Genomic DNA, 20,629 nt, shown 5'->3' on the forward strand with positions numbered 1-20,629 from the left:
AAGCTTTGAATGTCCTTACATAGGTTTATTATCTTTATACAGGTTTATTAATTGAGTTTACTAGTGAACAGCCTTGTCACCCATGTTAGTAATAAAGTGAGAAAAAAGAAAATCTGAATGTGTGGGACTATAATGCTTGAGAGGTGACAGTCATTTGTAGGGTTGGGATAGCTGTCTGCTAAACAGAGTGTTCAGCTATCCTGGTAAGGCTGCATCCATCTGGACACACTCACAAGGAGAGGGCAGCACATCCATCACCTGCCAGGGCCATGTCTCCATCTCATGTCCTCTGGCTGATGAGGAACCAGCACAGGATGGGCCTTAGTCTATTCCAGGAGTGTGTGGGTCAGACCATGTTTGGGGAGGCCCTGCCTGGTGACATGAAGCAGCAAGGACTGTGCTGAAGTAGTAAGGATGCCAAGAGGCTCTCTGTCTCCCATAGCCTGAATAAAGAATTCCTTTTGTGCTCCTTATAACTCAAATACTGTTTTTTACTCTGCTGGGAAGGATCCTGCAGGCAGCAAGCACAAGAAAGGTATTTAACAAGTAATAAATAATAGCAATAACAACTGATTAGGTCTGGGCAGGTAAGAAGAGGGGAAATACTTTGTGAATGTTTAAAATCTTAAATGTATTGCAAGCAAGTCCCTCTGTGCAATATTGTTAATTACTTAGACAACAGAAGCTATGCAATCACCTTCAATCACGGGCTTCTATTTAATAAGCTTATTGCAATGTATTGCTATTAAAGGTCTTCTAACAGTTTATGCAAATTTCCAGCTTTTTCTTCTAGGGCAGCATTGCAAATAAAGCTATAAAATAAGTGGTAAAGCTACTCTTCCTCCTACTAAAGTAAGCAGATGAAAATACCTACTGGCAGAGCTAAGATTTGTGTCTTAGCAGGTCTGTGATTTGTCAGGCAGCACTGGACAGCCACATGGCATGGCTTAGCCAACTAATTGCTAAAACTCTTGGGGAGGTCTCACAAATCCAGCAGAAACACTTGCACATTCACAATACTAAAAACTATTTTTGTAGCAGGAACAGAGTGACATTTGTTGCTCACCCGCAGTTAAATCAACCAAATTCCTGCTCTGTTGTACCAGCCCTGTTCAGAGCAGGAGGTTACAGGAAGTTGCTGCAGTTAACATCAGAAAACTGAGAGCAAAGTTTATCCTAATAAAAGTTCTTCTAATATTAACTGTTTCTATTGGTTTGAGCTGGTCTTTTAGATGTATCTGCAATACAACATCAACTCATGAGATTCTACTGGTAGACAACTCCTGTGTGTGTTGTGTTAATAGTCACAAAAAATAATGAGAGGGAACATTTTAGAATGATTCTGGGAGGATCATGCTGCTCAGGAAGCAATTCTTTACAGTTTTGTACAGGCAGAGTAAGAGATAATATCCTAAACAATACTGCAAATCATAAATTTCCTGTCTGACATTGTTTTGTTCAAGGTTAGATTTAGACAGTGCACTAGAGTGATGAAATAAAAGCAGCAGTGCAGCATTTTGACCCCCACCAATAAGCAATAAATTCTGTGAGATGTTTCTCCAGTTCTACTAATTTACTTAGACAAGTTTTGCAAAATACCTATGGAGGTGCAATATCTGCAAAAGTCAGGTGAGACATTTTGACATTAAAAAATGTGCACATCGGAAGATACCAATCTATGTAGAATCAGACAATATAAATACCATAAGTGATATTTGCGTTTGTGTCCTCAAGCTGGAGGTTGAGTAGAGGAAGAGTGGAAATTCTGAAAAGAAAATAAAAGCAACTAGAGGCAACTATCACTGGTGACTGTTTGTTCTTTTCTTGGTGTTCTCTAAGCACAGAGGTACTCATTTTTGGGAAGATCAGACCTTTATGAAGATTTTACACAAAGGATTGTACAGAAGCTGCTACCACGCATCTGTGAGACTGTTCCCAGCCCACTGGGTCTTGCAACAGGTCCTGTTGACACAGAAGCTGTCCTGCAGGAGGACTGACATCTGGGGTGCCTTTGTGTTCTGGTTACCTGGCCACCCCAGGGAATCCTGCAGGGGTGGGGAGTGCTGCAGCTCCTTCTGGTGCCTCTGCCCAGGTCTTCTTCCTGGGGTTGTAGGGGGGGATGCATGGGAGGGTGCAGGACCAGAGTTCAGGCCTGAGCTAGAGGGAGCTCCCACAGGAGGTGGGAACTCACAGGTCCCTTCTGGACATGCAGCCAGAACACAGCCACTGGGGGGCGGGGGGAAAAATCCTCTTCCAGGAGAAATTTGAGAGCTTCCAGATTAAAACATTTTGTTTGTGTTTTTTGGTACTTTTTCTCCAGTTAACCATGTTTTCAAATTTACTTTGTTAATGGGTTTTTTGTTTGTTTGTAAGTTATTAGCCTCTCCTCTGTGAAAGTCCTGAGTCAGTTCTGTTTAAACACTTAATTTTCTGCTCTGGATATGGACAGGAGACAGAAGCTTAAAGTTTTTTGGAAGGACCAGGTTCCTCACCATTGAGTTGAGTTCTAACTTTAATCCCATTCCTGTTTGCTTGTTTTGTTTTGTTTGTTTGTTTTTTTGTTTGTTTTTATTTGGTTTCTTTTTATATTCTTCTGTGCTTGTGCATTGGTTGAGAAACAGGCAGAGATGAGCTTCTGTTCTCTAGGTATTGTTTGCATCTGCAGTCTGAATATGGGATGCTCAGAGGGAGATACTGTGTGGGTCTGGGTCCCCACTCAGTGATATTAGGGCTAGCAATGTTTTGGTGCGAGTAGTCATGGTATCTGAAAAGTTCCTGTCGTCAGACCTGTACTACAAGAGCTTCTCTGTGTAAAGCTGAGTTGTCATACATCTATAAAATGTTTTAATTTTCCTGAGTTATGGGATGTCTAATGCATCGGTATCGTATTCTCAGCTAGCACTACTGATGCTGTGTTGATGTTGTGGATGTGTTGTCACTTTGAATTGTGGATTTAAGGGGCTCAGCTGCATTCCACTTACTCTAACTTATACTTCTATAACAAGTGTTATTTTGGGTTTCCAGCATATGCCAGGTATGTTTTTAACTGCACAGCCTAAGGGATGTGAAAACATGGAAAAGTGTTGGTAGTTTCTAAGAATTTACTGGACAGTCACCTTAGAGTTAAGAAACTACTACAAGCTGTCAATTAAAACCAAGCCCCAGCTGAGAGAGAAAAATATTGTACAGAATAATTTTCAGTCTTCATCCAAGATACATCTTTTCAGCCCTAATGCCACCTATTTGTGGAATTTAAAGGTAGAAAATAAGCTAATAGAGAACTACTACAAGCATCCACAAAATGTGTGCGTGAATAAATGCTGTATTCAACTTTCTTTGAAGTGAGGAAAAATTTTTTTGAAATGTTAGGGTGTTTTTTTAAATTAAACTTCTGGGAGAGAACAAAAATCTAAGGGAAGAAACAACATCTGAGGGAACAAAAAGTAAGAGAAAAGATTTTTAGAAATAGTAACCATAAAATGAACAAACTTCGATGAGAGAAATGTCTCCAATAAGTTACAACTGTGATTTGTATATTTCTTTTTTTTTCATGTTCATATCACATAGTTTTATTATTGAGTGTTTTGGTGTGTCCTCCATCATGCACGTAGTTTGAAGTATAGCTGGATAATTCTTATTTCTTGTTTTGCTTAAAAAAAATTCTACAAAAATGCGTTAGTGCAAACAGGAATAAACCATTTCATTTTAATATTATATGAAAAGGAAAAAGTTATGGCATACATAAATTAAGAAGTCTTATTTCTGCTTCACAGTAAGGTTTGTTCGACATTTTGATGGCAATGTGTCTGTACCCCAACACAATCCCGAGGAAGTTTAACACAATTTTATTCAGCAGTATTTGTTTAGAGCCTTGAAGGGAAACTTTAATTAAAGGAGGTTACCAAAGCTTAAAAGGTATAATTTTCAAGATGTGAAATTAATTTAATTCTCTAAGGATTTTTGTTATTGATCTCTGCACTGATTTTCATCTCAATGTCAGCAGCTACTAATTATAACATTTTCTATGTTATATACAGCAATCTTAAAGCCTCTAATATCCATTATCCCAGAAGCAAGGGTGATGATTTTTTTTTTTTTTTTTTTTTTTTCTTGGAGGGTGGGCAGGAGGGTGTGTTCACAGAATCACAGAATGGTTGGGGTTGGAAGGGACCTCTGGACATCACCTAGTCCAACCCACCTGGTAAAGCAGGTTCACCTAGGATCACACAGGAATGTGTCCAGGCGAGTTTTGAACGTCTCTAGAGGAGGAGACTCCACAACCTCTCTGGTCAGCCTGTTCCACTGCTCTGGCACCCTCAAAGAATTTCATCCTCATATATAGACAGAAATTCCTGTGTTCCAGTCTGCACCTGTTGCCCCTCATCCTATAACTGGGCACTGCTGCAAAGAGTCTGGCCTTATGCTTTTACACCAGTACTTTAGATATTTATAAGCACTGATGAATTCTCATCTCAGTCTTCTCCAGGCTAAACAGGTGTAGCTATCTCAGCATTTCTGTGTACAAAAGTTGCTCCAATCTTGTATGCATCTTTTTAGCCCTCTGCTGAACTCTCTCCAGTGATTCCTTGTCTGTCTTGAACTGAGGAGCCCAGAACTGCATGCAGTACTCAAGATGCAGCCTCACCAGGGCAGAGTAGAGGGGGAGGATAACCTCCTTTGACCTGCTGGTCACACTCGTCTTCTCCCAAGTGGCTTATTCCTTTTTCCACATTCTGTGAACTTTCTTCTATTTGAGTTTTGTTAGAAGTTCCTTGCTCATCCATGTATGTCTCCTGCTCCCATTGCTTGATTTCTTACTTGTTGGGGTGCACTGATCTTGAGCTTGGAGGAAGCAATACTTGAACATTAACCAGATCTCTTGGAGCCCCCTACCCTCTAGAGTCCTAACTCTTGAAAAGGCCAAAGTGGTCTCAAAGTACAGGCTGTGTGTCTGTAACCAAGAACAGAGACAACTGGGTTGTTCTAAAATTAGTGTCCTAAAATGTGGGGATAAAAGTTCACAAATCTTGTATGCTAGGGTTGAAAGTATAGGATTTTATTACTGGCAACATTTAACAGATGAATATTCAGTTTATGTATATATAAAGTCCCTGGCAGGCTGATGCACATAAATATAGAATGCTTTGCTGCTTAACAGAAAAATAAAATCTAGCTTTATGTAGGTTTTTAGGACACCTCTCTTGGTACATAACAGATGTTCTGATTTCAGAGAAATGCTGAAGTTGTTTTGATTGTGCATCCTTGTTAAAACCAAATAAACATACGCAGATCTTTTGCAGATTCTTGGCTAGGAAGTGTGTGGAAATGTATGTAGTGTCAATGTGTTTCTCTTTACAGTGCAGAACTGTCCCTGAAGTCAAGCTATTCTGTGGAGGGATGATGCTCATATTGACTCCTTGGATATTGTTCCTTGCAAGCTTATTTGCATTATTTGCAGCTGGAAAAAGAGAAAGATACTGAGATACATATAGAGTGATGCTTGTGTGGCTTGTGGGATGTCATGATTTATATAAGTAATACTGATCAAAAGATCTTGTACGATCAAGGGTATTTGAAACAGTGCTTTGATATTGGAATAATTTTGTTTTTTTATAATTTTGGTATTTTATAATTTTATTGGAATAAATTTGGCTTTTAGCTTAAGCCTCTGAGTACCGACACAAAGACATTGTATTCAAGAACAAGCTTTGTATTATCAGAATAACAAAGACCAGCGTCTGAAGGCTGGGGAAATTTCAGACTGAGAATGAGGAACATCTTCACAATGATGAGAGTAGGCAACAATTAGAATGTGGGCAACTGAGCCCTTTAGATCTACACCTTTAGATCTGCACCTTTAGATCAACATCAGATGTCTTTAGGAAAGATACTTTTTATTCAGGCATATGTTTTTATGAGAAAGATATGCTTTTAAGTGTATTAAGACTGACCACAAGAATTAGGAAATTCTCTAAAGTCATATTAAGAAAGGCTGACTAGATAACTTCAGTGATACGAATGCCTTTTGACGTAAGTAAAAATATATTGTAAGAGTTTTTTTTTGGTTTACAGTTTGTTATCCGTACTGTATTGTTATGCATACATTAAATTGTGTACTCTATTTCATATTTGCACATATATGAGTTGGAGGTGTGGCTTTTTCATACAATGCCAATGATTCTGTTAACGTGTTTTCCTTTTGAATGCTAGCTGCTGTCTTATGAAGGCTTGGACAGCAATTCTAGGTTTTCCCTCAGCCCTAAAGGTGCCTGTTTTCTGCCAAGCTTTATACCAACACCAGAATCCAAACATCTTCAATACAGAACAGAGGCAAGGTCAATGAGTTTCTGTATTTCTGTGACTGCTCAGAGTAGAACACTATTCAAGTTAAAAGATTTTCCATATTATTTCGAAGGAAAAGATATCCACTCCAGATACTGAAGCCTCCTATACTTTTTCAGTATGACTGGAGATGTTTTAATTTCAAGAAGTCCATGCAAGGTCCAGCTCTTGAAGAAAGAACACAAATTGTAGACAGTGTTTTGAGGAAGGCAAGAAGTCTTTGTCTCTTGGTCCTAACAAATATTGTCGTTTCTGTCCTTTTGAGAAAAGAGATGGGCTAAATCTGCTTTCCTGGGTAAAGGCAGGGTCTTTTGGTTTTGAGGGTTGTGGGATTTTCTGTTGGCTTGGTTTGGGGTGGGTGTTGGTTTTTGTGTGTTTTTTGTTTGGTTTTGGTTGTTGTGGTGGTTTTGTTTTTCTATAGTTTGTCTACACTTCTACTATAGTGCATAGTTTCGGTATAAAGTAAACCTCATTTCAGGTTTACTATTGCCTGAAATTTGGCCTGGAATGTATGTTTTTAGTTAAACGTGACTGAGCAGCAATGGAAGTATAGGAGAAAATGTTGCCGGGAATTAGCTGAACATGCTGGGGCACCTTGGAAAAAATAAAGGGAAAAGAAATATAAATTTCATCTGTAAATCAAGCGTTAAGTCTGCATTTCCCGAAGGTGTGTATCTTGAATGATACTGAAAATTCTTATTGTCATTATACAATGAGGTTTCTACAGGTTTGGGGGTTTCATTACACTTGAGAAACTATACTGTATGGAATTAATTGTTGGTAATGCTGAAATAGTACAGTTTGAGTTTCTAGGTGCCCCTGAGGAGACTGACTCAACTCTGGACTTGCTTATGTTGGTGCAAAAGGAATTGCAGGTTTTGTGTTGTTGAAATTTGCTGTTTGATATTGGAATACATTCTTAAATAAATGTGGTTATGTAATACTTCATTTAATGCACTTTTCTCTCTCTTTTTGTGTGTGGGGTGTTGTTTTTTTTTTTTCGGTACTGTCTTATTACTTGCTGTTTTTTATGTTTATTTTAGACTATGGAAATTATGTCAGACAAAAAGCAAATTTGAGCAATTTTTTTATTCAAGTTCAAAATGGGTTGTAAAGCAGCAGAGACAACTCACAACATCAACAACTTATTTGGCCCAAGAACTGCTAACAAAGATACAGATGATTCAAGATGTTTTGCAAAGGAGACAAGAGTCTTGAAGATGAGGAGTGTAGTGGCCAGCCATTGGAAGTTGACAGTGACCATTCAAGAGTAATCATCAAAGATGATCCTCTTACAACTACATGAGAAGTTGTCAAAGAACTCAACTTGACCATTCTACAGTTGTTTGGCGTTTGAAGCAAATTCGAGAGGTGAAAAAGCTCAATAAGTGGGTGCCTCGTGAGCTGACTGAAAATCAAAATAATGTGTGTGTGTTTTATTTTTTTTTTTTTAAAAAAAAAAAAAAAAGTGTTGTCTTATATTATGCAACAGCAATGAACTATTTCTTGACTGGGTTGTGACATGAAACAAAGAGTGGACTTTATAAGATGACGAGCTCAGTGGCTGGACTGATAAGAACCTCCAAAGCACTTTCTAAAGCCAAATTTGCACCAAAAAAAGGCCGTGGTCACTGTTTGGTGGTCTGCTGCTCGTCTGATCCACTACAGCTTTCTGAATCCTGGTGAAACCATGACATCTGAAAAGTATGCTCAGCAAGTCAATGAGATGTACTAAAACCAACAATGCCTACAGCTAGTGTCAGCCCAAAGAAAGGGCCCAGTTCTTCTCCAGGACAGCACCCGACCACAAGTCACACAGCCAGCGCTTCAAAAGTCGAATGAATTGGGCTGTGAAATTTTGCTTTCTCTGCCATATTCACCTGACCTCTCACCAACCGAATATTACTTCTTCAAGCATCTTGACAGCTTTTCACAGGGAAAATGCTTCCACAACCAGCAGGATGCAGAAAATGCTTTCCAAAATATTGTCAAATCCCACAGCACGGATGTTTTACACTACAAGAATAAACAAACTAATTTATTGCTGTGTTTATTGTAATGGTCCCTATTTTGATTAATAAAGATGTCTGAGCCCAGTTTTAATGTTTTAAAATTTGGTCCCAAACTGCAATTACTTTTGCACCAACCTAATATATAATAAGTTCTGCTCAACTTTTGATGAAGGAAGTTGCAGATGAGAGAAGCAGTAATGGATCTTAACAGAAATCAGTTTGTAGCAACACCAGACAACCCAATAACTAAAGAATCCTCAATGTGGTGACAAGAATGAGAGTACAGAGATTCCTCTTGGATTTTCTACTGAACATTCTTGTTGACTTGATTGTGTACATGTGCTTGCACAATATCATTTAGCAGAAAAGAGACTTTCCCCTTCTTCTAGTCCAGAGTCAGGGAAAAGTTCAAATATTGAAGCTGCAGAAAATAGAGGAGGAAATGTGGAAATGTAAAAAAGTTGTGTGTCTTTGTTATTGACCTCAGATATTTCAATCCACCCGAAAACCTCTAAATATTTTAGTATCTAGATAAAGAAAACAGTGGGGGGTTTGTTCTTTTTTTTTTTTCTTTTTTTTTTTTTTTCTTTGAGCTCTTACAAATAACATGTATCCGATATTGTTAAGTTTAATGCCTTAGGGCCGGTGTATAGTTTTGCATCTAGCAGGACACACATAGGTATCACAGAAAAAACAAGGTTCTTGTGAAAAACTGAAAATGAAGATATCAATCTCCATCTGTCAAATATTTTTTCTGTTTCCAGAGATGTGCTCTTTAAAAATTGCATATGTATCTGCTAAATCCACTTAAATAGTATGGAATACTTTTGTTTTCATAAAGGTATTCATTGCTATACACTGAACACAGCTATAAATAACATAGAATGTGAATAAAATGATTGCAATGGAAAACTCATTTGCATTTTTGAAATTATTTATTTCAGATATTAGTTATCTACTTTAAGTGTAGAGATGCATTTATACCATTCATATACAAAAGAATTTTTCAATAACCCTTTTGTTTTAAATGTATAATAGTAACCACCTTCAGTAGTTAACAGCAGGAATAATGGCTGTGACATCTCAAATTCCTCTCCTAATTCCAAAGAATCCTTGTCCTTGGACTACAATATATCTTCTAGAGAACAGGCAGGTTGCAACCAAGATGTGCTCACTGGCCTTGCAGTTCTAGAACAGGTCAGTGACTCCTGGCTCTCAGAACTTCTTCAGGCAGTGCTTCCTTGTATGAGGCTGGGGGGTCAGGAAGACATCCTGGACCTCAAGTCAGAAAACAAAGAAAATAATATTTAGTGGAAATTCCATTAAGGAATTTTGTTTTCCTAAGGATGTTGAATGCTCACCTGTTGCTTGCTACCGTCAATTTTAAGTATTTTAGAGTCCTGATCTCTTAGGCTCTTGTTCAACTTAAGTAAACACTGGCTTACAGTAGTGTAAAGATCAGACTGCTTCTTCAGGTGGTACTGCAAGAGTTCTGGGTAATGAAGTTCTATAGAACCAGCAAAATTAAAAGCCTAACCTTCCTAGAATGGCACTTCTGCACTTCTTACTGGCTTTGGATGTGATGGGGAAAACCAGGGTTTTGCTTGCATCTGGTCACTTCTAAGTTTAAGCTAGAATGGGCATGGCTGAATAATGGGACAACATATTTAAAAAAATAAAATCTGCAGACTGTGGTGCCCTCGGTTTCAGTAGGAGGTTTACAAAGGAGTCTTACCTTAGCTTGTTTAATTTGATTGATTTGATAAACACTTTTGTCTTCTTGCCTCCTACCCCACATATGATTGCCATAAAGCATGATTGGTGGGATCCTTGACATTAAAAAACATACACAAGATATTTCAATTAATATTAACTATTCTGCTTTCTTGGACAGAGCATAGCAGCAGCTTGGGTGTATAACTGGGGAGGGGAGGAAATACTGGCATTCTTATTTTATTATGTGTTGTTTGTGTAGTTTTTTGAGGTGTGTTTTATTTGTTTGTTTTAATTTAAGGTCAATGAAAACACAAAAAAGAAGTTTGAGATGCTTGTCTTTTGAAAGCGAGTTTCCGAAGTCTCTGATATAGTCAATTGGAAATACGTAAATATGAGGCAGCCACTCTACCAAAGTTAATGGATAACTTGTATCATCTAAGGATTTGCTTTAATGTTTTGGTTTTTTTTTTTTCCTAAAATTCTGCAAGTCTCCATGAAAATATGCTTACTTTTATACCCTAAAAGAAACCTTTTGTAGATGCCTTGCAGGCTTATAAACAGCTTAAAAGCAATTCTGAGAACTGATGTTACTGGCAGCTGAAAGTCTGTTTTAATTGTCTGGTAGTAAAAAAATCAGGAGTCCTCTATTGAACCTTGTAGAGTTACATTAGTAACTCTGAGTGAAAACAAGGTCATGCCATCATCCTTCTACAGTCTCAACTTTGCATTGTATTTGTTGCATATACATTTTCTGGGCTGGTTGGTGTTGTCATCCCCCCACTTTCATGGGAACAGATTTCATTAATAAGTTTAATATACTGATGCAGACTGTGTTTTCCATTGCCTTGTGTTTTTTATTCACCACCTACACTGTGCAATGTGAAGGTGAGAATTTCACATAGTGAAGAGTGAACATGGAGTGAAAAATGAACATGCTTCTAATTTTATTTATTTTGTTTAAAAAGATTTAACATTCCTCTGACCCTTCCTAGTATTCAGGTGTGTTAGGAGGAGAGTAGTTTGATTCCATAACCATGACACAGCAGGCTGACGTAAAGTCAGCATTCATTCCCTACTTCTGCCACCAGTGTTATTTTGAGACTCTTAATTCTTATACTCTCAGTTCTCTTCTGTGTAAAATGTGGATAGCAGGACTTTCTTGTTTGGGGTGATTTTAGGGTAAATTGATTCATTTCTGTCATGTTCCTTTTGTATCATTGAACTTAACAGTTGTAGTTGGAACAAGAATTTGAAGGAGAAAACTACGTAACATACTATGAAGGGTAAAAGGTGACAATCAATCATGTAGTTATCACCTGTAAAATAATTTTTTTTTATTTTTTCTTTTACATATTCTCAACATATCCCTCTCCCATGAACAGTCCCCTTCACTACCTGGAGTTTTTCTGTTGTAATACCTGTTAACAAAAAGAGTAAAGGATTTGCCATAACATATTTAGCCAAGACCATGCCTTTTACCTCTGGCTTGGTGATGTGCTGAGGTCTCCCACAGATGCAGCTACTTTCATAGTTAGAGTATTTCATACCATAGCAGTTCTGAGCAGACAGTAAATGAGTGTAAATATTGTAAAAATATCCTGGCATAATTAATTTTTTCTTTTATTTCTACATGTTGGTGGGAGGGCAGGTCATGACAAGAATGTCATATGTTCAACAATAGTATTTTAGGTTGGAAGTAGTTGAGATTTTTATTGAGAAGGCTTGTGAAAGAGGAGAGATGGAGCTAAGCTGTGGAGAGTTTATCTGGAGTTGGTTTTGATTTTCCTAGTAATTAGAAGTGTTTGTGATTCTCTAATGCAGGGATGGCAAGCTCGTTATCACTGGGGGCCACACCAGCTTCGTGGTTGCCTTCAGAGGATCACATGTAACTTTAGGACTGTCTAAATGTAACTACTCTTACACTTATACAGTCTTAAAGTTACATGTGGTCCTTTGAAGGCAACCACGAGGCTGATGTAGCCCCCAGTGAAAGTGAGTTTTGACACCCCTGCTCTAAAGAATCCGGTTTCAGCATAAGCAGCAAACTTGGTAGGTGATTACAGTTTTTAAAAAGGCATTTACTTTACTCACAAATGAGCAAGGATCAGTGAAAATTGAGTTTGCAATTTATACAAAGCTTGGCAAGTAGACCTCCTATCTTTAAAATTATTTGTAGTCAGGGATAATTTTTCCTGTGGCTTTTAATCAGGCTTTGGATCTTGAGGCTTTGCACTGTGGCTTTTGGATAATTTTGAGAAAATACATACTTTTTGATTTGTGAAAGGAAGCATTGTTTTTGACTCCTTGCAGTTTCGAAACAGAAGTGTTTCTGAATGTAAGACTCATGTTTGACCCTGAGAGACCTCATGGAGGATTAGGTAGCAACTCAAAGACTCTGCCTGAGCCAAAGGATGTGCCTAGAAAAAGCTGGTTTGGGAGGCAACCTTCTTTAGCAGTTCAGGAATAGCGCAAGCAGAGGAACCTGAGATCCAACAGATGGTTACGTGTCTGTGATTCACTGTCACGGCTCAGGTTAGAGCAGCCTGAAGGCTGGTTTAATTTTTTTCTTCTCTGGGTATGATGACTAAGGGATCGTAAGTAGTGGGGGAGACAGCAGGAAAATAGCACATTTGAATATTTTCCTGTTTTTACTTTCAAAGTAACTTCAGAGGCACCATCTAAGAAAGATCTGTAGGAAAGTGGGTATTTGCGGCATGACTTCCATTGCTCTTCTCTTATTAAGTTGCAAAGCAGTATAAAAGATTTTCGCCTCAAAGGTATCCTTTTATTTCATCGGTTTTCAGTATCTTCAGCCCTCAGGTATATATATGGGACGCCACAATTTCAGCTTAGCAAAAGAAGGAGAAAAAAATCACCTTTGCTGAAAAAATATCTAAGACTTCTAAGTGCTTTAGTAGTTCTTCTTCATTCTAAGTATGTGCTCTGGAATTATGGTAAATATAAGTTTGGCATAGCAGAATGGGATATGACCCAGCTTTTTTATAGCCATAGCATTTAATTCTAAAATCCTTGTCTGTATAATTGACTTTTTTTTTTTTAAGTTCATAACTAAGGAAAATATCAAAACATTTATTTTATATTTTATAATTTTCTTCTGTGCAAGTCTGTGATTCCCTGATCTTTTTTCTTAGTTTTCTAATTTGCTTTTTCTAGACTGATAAAGAACAATATCTTGCTACTTTTGTCTTAGTCCTTAAGGCCTAAGTACAAGACTTAGTCTTACAAGACTAGCGAGTTCTCCTTTTCTGTGCCAAAAGGTGCCCAAAATAATTTCTCTGGACTGTCTTCAGTAGTAATGGTGAATCACTGATCTCAGTATCGAGTTTGTGAAGTGATATGATCTGAAACTGTGTAAGCTGCATTCCAAAGCAAGTTTGCCATGCAGCACCAAAAAGATTCACTACTAAGCCCTAGTGCTTAATTCCTACTGTATCTTTCTCTTCCCTCAATAATTCCAATAAATTCAATATAGAATTGTATGTGCTGTAGAACAATAAAATGCAATATATAGATGGATTTTTCACCCTAAAGAGGTGGAAGTTTCTCAAGCATTGTATTTGGGAGTTCTTCATGATAGTAATATTTTTTCAGTTTCTTCCATTGTTGTTACACTAATCTTTCTTATTCTGCTTTTGCATAGTGTTTGTGACCATTTTAAATAAAATGGAAGGAGCTAGACACTTAATTCCATGTTAGTGTTCATCAGGGACCATATATCTTAATTAGAGATTCTTGGAGGGTCTCTGCTACTAAACATTTGAGGCTCAGGTTCATCTGGTGATGAGTTAATGACTCGTATTTAACAACTGCTATAGCTGGAGAAGCTGTAATTGTTACAGTCTTAACTGCCCACAGTGTCTTTTTTTTTCTGGAGATTGCCTGATACCAGCTTTATGTGACAGAGTTCTATGGGACTTACATCCAGTTCCTGGATGCTGCAATGTATCATTCTGTGGTCTAGAGAAAACTCCTGCTGCTTGCAGTGTAAGTATAATGTGATGATGGATAGTGCTCCTGCTCAGACATCTCTGCTGTGAGTAAGGTAGTCTTTCACAGAGGAGGGGTACAGACTGTGTAGGTCGGTGGCCTCTTTTGCTAGATTAGTTAGGAGTCCTGCAAAGCATTGATCAGCACCATCCAGTTAACAAATACAGTTAACTTGTTTTGTCTCCTATACTTGTTAAGTGGAAGCAGTTGCCACCATTGAGCCATATGCAGGGTTCTCATCCCACTGTGACCAGTCCGCATTGCTGCCTATGCTTCATTCTGTGTGATCTAGGCTGTAGTTTTTTTGATTGCATAAGACCTCCAAGTAACCTTTAGGAAAACTTTTAAGGGTCTGCTGTGGCTGTGCCTCTCGCAGAGCTGGGAGAAAAAAAATGCTGCTTCAGATTATTCCTGCAGTGAATACATTCTGTATTTCATTATAATCTTTGGTACAATCAGAGCAAATGGACAACAGGGACATGTAAGGAAGGGTAAAATGTGTGTATGTGTTTTCACGAAAGCAGTAGCATTATGGTATGTGGTGTGTTTGGGGTTATTTGTTGGTTTTTTGAGGGTGTGTTTGTTTTTTTTTTTTTTTTTGTTAGGTGTGTGTTTGTTTATTTTTTTTGTTTAATCAAAACAAACAGTGCTTTCAAAATGTTCTTTATTCAAACTTTTGCCTTTTTGTTTTCTCTTTGGACAAAAAGGAAATCTGTCCCATAAAAGTGCTGTTTTTGTTCTCAGGAACTCTGATTAATTTGTTTTCTTCTTTCAGAGAGTAATATAAATGTCTTTGGCCAAGAATGTACAGTATCTTGCTAAATAAAGCAGACTCCCAACTGGTTCCTGTGGGTGCTGTTTTAACAGAAATAAGAATATTGTCTAAAGCTTTTGTTTTCAGGTTTCAAAGAGTACTCCTACTGAAGAGTTTGTTTCTCCTAATGATCAGTCTCTAATAGTCAGTTTCTCACCTAGATACTGGTTTTGATTATTATGTTGTATCTATTAACCTGTATAAGTTACCTGCTTGGTGAATGCCTGCTAGACAACCTTGTACTTTTAGAAATTTTTATTAATACATTTATACTGCAGTAACACATCTCCTCACAATTATTTCTGTTCCTGCACACAGTACCAGCCATCTGTCAAGTTGATCCCTTTGTCATCAAGCGATATAGGAATTCTGGATGTGGAGTCAATGTACACTCCCTTACCCAAAAATAAGCAGTAGAAGCAGTTGTTTATGCAGGGCTTCTGGAAAATGCCTGCTATCTTCCCCTGCAAAACAAACATATCATTTCCATAAACGCCCTAGGTATGCAGCTTCTACCCTGTTTGCAGTGCATGGCACTTTTATGTGAAGATAAGAGACATAAATCAATCTCTACTTTTAGGAGCATGACTCTCTTCCAGATAGATACTTTTTGGGTGTACTTAGTTTGGCATGTAATGGGTTATATTCCACACTCCAAATATGAAAAGTTTCTTACTAGAACATGGAGTTAGATCAAAACTGTTATGTTCTGAATGCAAGCAGGAGACCCATTAGACTGAGTCAATGGTCTGCTCTAAGAAGAAAGAAAGGAAAATATGTGGATTGTATTTATGGACAAACAGAAATTAACTATTTGTGTCAATGTTTCAAGCCTTATCCTTTTTTCAACGTGACCCTTTATTATCAGAACAGACTAGAGAGGAACAATGGCTGTTAAAATGGATATGAGAATCATCAGCAGAACAGTAGCTATTGTGATGTGCACAACTATAATTAACTTCAAAGGGAATGAAGTCTATGCATCAGTTGGCAGCAGGACAGGGACTTTGACTCTTAAAATAACACCAAAGGTGGCCTTTCTAGTCACATTTCTACTGTAGTTAGAGCTGCTTCCATTTTTCTGTGTTCCATAATCCTTGATCAACTCCATATTCTACTTTCTTTTTGAGCCATTAAACACATCCTAGGAAGCTCTACTTTTCATAAAACTGTCATATGTACTTTCCTTTCCCTTCGCTTTCTTTATTTTCTAGCCCCAGTGCTAGGAACTTTTGCCATTTGCCAGTTGGTTGCTGATTTATTATGTAAATGTAATCAAACATAATAAAACTGTTAGTTGCTTTACCAGTAACCATTTCTTCCATTCTGAGATATCTCTGTCATATGTGCTGAGACCTATTTATACTGGTTCATCATACGCTGATACAACTATTGTGTCTTCTAGGTTTTCTAGAAGTGTGTGTGTACATATATATACACATTTTGTTATGGTATTAAAATAAAATTCACCCATATATTAAACTGATATATTGAAAGTTGTACTTGCAAAGAATATATGAGAAATAGGTATGAAAAATTGTTTTCTTAGTTGTTATTTCAGTCAGTTTGGCTAATTCTTTAGTGAGATCTGCAGGGAATTTTTATATATTATTTTTCTTTAGATTTGATTCAAAACCTTGGGTTAGTTGAAGGTTGCACTTAAAACTTCTGAATTCTTTTCATACACTTTCACATGACACAAATTTGCTCTTAAATTTCTATTTTATATTAGAAGTATTGTTTTTCTTCTTTGAGTTTAATCCCTTTGACTATATAGACAATTTGTCAAATTTTAACATATGTAATTCTTCTGTTCAACTTTCTGAATACCAAAATGACTTCTTCATTAATTTCCCTGTGTTTCCAACATATCTGTGTTAGAGGCAGTAATGAAAAAAACTATTTCAGCAAGTATAGAATCATAGAATATCACAAACCAGAAGGCACCCATAAGGACCATGGAGTCCAACTCCATGCTCCTCTCACAGGGCTACCTAAAACTGAACCATATGACTGAAGGCATCATCCAGATGTTTGTTGGACTCTGACAGTCTTGGTGCCCTGATCACTTCCATGGGGAGCCTGTTCCAGTGACCAAACACCCTCTCAGTGAAGAACCTTTTCCTAATCTCCAATCTGAACTCGCCCTGAGGCAGCTTCATTCCTTTAGGATGTGCCTAGACAACCAAAGGGCTACGTCATCAACTCTAAACCTTCCTTCACATTCCACTTGCTTTTTTACATTTCCCTTATGCATGGTCAAACTTTGCAGGTCTCTTTCCTGTAAATAAAAACCTCACACTTAAAATTACTATTTAAATACAGTACTTCACCTGTTTCAATAATTCCAAATTCTGTAAGATCTGAAATTAGTTCTGTGGCTTCTCCCTTGGAAAATTAATTGGATAGAAAAGCTTTCAGCTTGAGGAATATGGTTTTTGGTATATGTAGGTGTCTTGTGAGACTACATGAGCAGGCTTGTCATCTCTTTTCCATTTATGTACAGGTGTACTCCATGGGTGTGTAAGAATAAGCCTATCTTTTACAGACTAGTAAAAAAGTGTCCTTTTTTCCCATTTTGGTCTGTGTTGTATTGAAGTGTGCTTAATTTGAAATAAATTGTATGTCTCTAACTGATTTTATGTTCAGCTTTAAAGAGAAGGGAATAATTCAAATTAAAGGGACCTTATTTATAAGGACTTTTGTTCTCTGCATGTTTATTGAGGGAAAGACAAATCAGCAGAAGACCTGCTCTATAAAAATGCACTGAGAGGGACAAGAGATCCTCATATGTTTCCTTGTCCTGCAGAGGATAAACCAGCTTCCTAACATTTTTTGTGGTGAGTTTTCAGCAGTGACACTCAGAGGCAGACCCCACTGTTTGACACAGTTTCTCAGGCTGCACAACCTTACTGGCTTAATTCAACAGCTGGTGGTCACCTAACCTGATAATCCTGTCCCCCCCTCCAACCGAAGCTGTGGCTATCTATCTAGGATTCCCTTCTCCTTTGCGTAGACCCTGAGCACTTTGCCAACCAAGATGTTTTGTTGTTGGTTTTTTTTCTCTCTCTCCCCCCCACCCCCAGTTTGATTTTCTGTCTGAGCAGAGGAAGGTGGGTTTATTCTGTTGTCAGTCAAGCACTTAGAGTCAATTCAAGGTGGAGAGGAGGGATGATTGTGAAGAGGTGAGATGACGTGCTGTGGGTATAGTCCTTTCACAGGCACTGTAGACTTCTAAGGTAGCGTAAACTGAGAGCAACCAAAAATTGGTTTTTGCCAGCTTATTGAGGTAAAATGTCCAGGCAGTGGCTCAGACAAATGCCTGTGTCAATGCTGAGGAGCCAGGGCAACAGCTGGTGGGTGAGTCGGCTTAGCCCCCTTAGGACTGTAGCATCTCCTTAGGAGTTGAAGTCAGAAGATCCCGTCCTGCTTGGAAAGAGCTGATCTCTCTCAGAAGAGAGCTTTGTTTGTGAAGTCCTCCTCATAGCTTGATGTACTCCGTCTGATATTCTGATTCACAACATATTCTTGAGATGGATTCTGGTAATACTTCTGAACCAGCTATCATAATTCAAAAGAACCCATCTCAAGACAGATTTTTCAGATGCATTTTCAGAGCAACTTTCTTTGTGCCTTAATTATGCAGAATTCCCTGGGGCTTCAGCAGGAGTTTTGACTAAGCAATTGGTGCTTAATAAGGTGTCTCTAGTTTACAGGACTAATTACCTTGTACTTTGATTTGACTCAAAAAATCCAGCAAAATTTTACTGTCGGATGCATGTGTGTAATTACTGCTGGAGATGGTAGTACTGGAACAAGTCATTTTAAGGCAAAACTAGTTTTATTAATATCTTTATAAATTGAAGCTGGAGATTCTTCATTCTGTTTCTTACTGTGCTTTTACAATTTTCAAGACATAATTTGTATCAAAAATGGTGTGAAAAAGATAATAAGGTAAGAAAAGATCTGTACTTGATATTACAGCATTTGTCTATTTTTTTGCTCACAAATGCTATTTGTAAATGCACACAACTGTTGTCATGAGGCACGATTTTCTTTTTCCTGTTACACATTGGCTTTCCCAGTAGACTTTTCCTCTTGGTTTTCCCAGAAGTTTTCAGTGTCTTTTCCAGCATCAGTAGAAATTAAAATATCTCCCAGAAGGACAGATCTTACTTCCAGCTGTGTTCTACAAGTGACTTGAAAAGACTTAATAACTCATGCAGAAAGTGGCTTATATTGCTGGGGAATTACTTAAATGGCTTCATTTCTTTCTTCAGCTCTGAGTTCAAAGGGGATTCATATGGCACCCACACCACAAATTCTGTCTTTAAGACAGAGGCCAAAATGACATCAAACAGGAAGGAAAAGCCCCTGTCCTGTGCTCACCAGCAGCGCAGGGAGCTTTCAGCTCAGGGGAACCAATGATAACCAAAAAACTTTGTAGAGGCCCCTTCTTAGCAGCTCTTCCAGCTGTCTGCAAGAGCAGCCCACAGAGAAGCGTTGCTGGACGCTGGAGAAGTCCTGTTATGATAAATTATACATAATAGTGGTACCTGCTGCTCCTACACCTGATGCACTTTGAATTCAGCTAAAGTATATTTGAGGGACTCAGTACTTCTTGCAAACTCACCTTTCATAAATTATTACTAATTGGAAATAGCTTAATGTTTAGTGGTGCTTAGAACCACAATTCCCATTGAAGTCAGTGCACTCAGCATTAAGTAGGTCTCCCAGTGGTGCTTGTGGATCAGGTACCTGGTTCTGATTTAGTTCCAGTATATATATGTGTATATATACATATTATTTGTGAGTAGGCATGTTAGTGTAAGAAAAATATTTTGTTTTCAAATCTTTTGCAACTTTGTCTTTTGAAAAGATAGCACATGCAGTACTTTTAAATGGTTAGTGAATGTTCTTTTCCTCCTTGTTTCAAGTGTAAATGAAAGATGATCCAAGTAAATCTTGCAAAGGGCTCATGTTGGTGAGACCACTGGAAAAGTGTTCCTATTACACTTCTTCATCAGAAACACGCTGCAAACTGAAGAAGCTGACAAAGCCAGTGATGTTTCTGCATATCATTTTCAAGAATAGCATGTTTCCCAAATGTTCATTTTGCTCTTTTTCCTTCTTAAAAAAAAAAAAAAAAAAAAAAAAAAATCAAGCTGTAAATTCTAATCCATTTCCTTATTCTTGTGTATTGCTCCTTCCAGTCTTCCCCCCAGATGTCATTGATAGATGTTAGTAGCTTTAAAAAATGCAAAATCAATTTTGACTTTCCCCTTCTCAAAATTCAGGGTAGGGGGCGATTCTTTACAGATCATAATTTCCTCTTTTGTATCTTAGCCGGATGACCTGTCATATAATGTTTGATACAGACATCTTACAGCAGAAGAAAAATAAAAAAGAAAATATTTTTATACATGAAGTAGCTAGATACCTAATAAGTTGTACTGATTTTCTTCTTTTGAATTAGTTTAGATAAAAAACTATCTTTCCTGAAGAAAATTAAATGTGGTATATCGCCTAGTGCAACTGACTGCTGTGCTGCAATTAGAAGGGAAGTAGATGACATAATTTGAATTTTCCCTTGTTTATTTTTCTCTTTCTACGTCTGTCCTACCTGTTGCTGTCAAACAGTGGATGAAATAGAAGTGATGTCTGTGATGTGTCAGTGGTGGATGAAGTTCTACTTAGATATTCAAGGGCTATTCAACTCCACATTGTTTCTCTGTTC

The 20,629-nt window shown here is 37.7% G+C and overlaps 1 protein-coding gene across 23 annotated transcripts in view; it reads left to right on the forward strand.

Moving 5' to 3' along the window:
* Window positions 1–20,629, forward strand: part of LOC102098626 (poly(rC)-binding protein 3) — a 524,682-nt gene that overhangs the window by 151,895 nt on the left and 352,158 nt on the right. Inside the window, exon 3 of one of the 23 annotated variants that reach the window (XM_065052875.1) lies at window positions 7,386–9,258. The exons of the other annotated variants lie outside the window; for them this stretch is intronic. The gene's annotated coding sequence lies outside the window, so the exon portion shown is untranslated. Of the gene's footprint in view, window positions 1–7,385; window positions 9,259–20,629 lie in introns of those variants that run through there. 23 annotated transcript variants of the gene reach the window in all.

Source organism: Columba livia, chromosome 2 (genome assembly GCF_036013475.1).
Source record: "Columba livia isolate bColLiv1 breed racing homer chromosome 2, bColLiv1.pat.W.v2, whole genome shotgun sequence".
NCBI classification, from domain to species: Eukaryota; Metazoa; Chordata; class Aves; order Columbiformes; family Columbidae; genus Columba; species Columba livia.